Source organism: Chiloscyllium plagiosum, chromosome 2 (assembly GCF_004010195.1).
Source record: "Chiloscyllium plagiosum isolate BGI_BamShark_2017 chromosome 2, ASM401019v2, whole genome shotgun sequence".
In the NCBI taxonomy this organism is placed as follows: domain Eukaryota; kingdom Metazoa; phylum Chordata; class Chondrichthyes; order Orectolobiformes; family Hemiscylliidae; genus Chiloscyllium; species Chiloscyllium plagiosum.
The window spans coordinates 1,371,513-1,372,003 of NC_057711.1; positions in this window are offsets into that span (position 1 = coordinate 1,371,513).

Sequence of the window (491 nt, forward strand, 5' to 3'; positions counted from 1 at the left end):
TACGGGACCCAGTTCCTGAAGGAGCTGACTCTCACTGGGATAGAGTTCCAGAGGGAGCTGTCTATCACTGGGATACAGTTCCAGAAGGTTCTGTCTCTGACTGGGATACAGTTTGTGAAGGTGCTGTCTCTCAATGGGATACAGTTCCTGAAGGGGCTGACTCTCACTGGGATACAGTTCCCGAAGAGGTTGACTCTCACTGGGATACAGTTCCAGAAGGTGCTGTCTCTGACTGGGATACAGTTCCTGAAGGTGCTGACTCTCACTGGGATACAGTTCGTGAAGGTGCTGTCTCTCAATGGGATACAGTTCCTGAAGGGGCTGACTCTCACTGGGATACAGTTCCCGAAGGTGCTGTCACACACTGGGATACAGTTCCTGACGGTTCTGTCTCTCACTGGGATACAGTTCCAGAAGGTGCTGTCTCTCACTGGAATACAGTTCCTGAAGAGGCTGACTCTCACTTGGATACAGTTCCTGAAGGTGCTGTC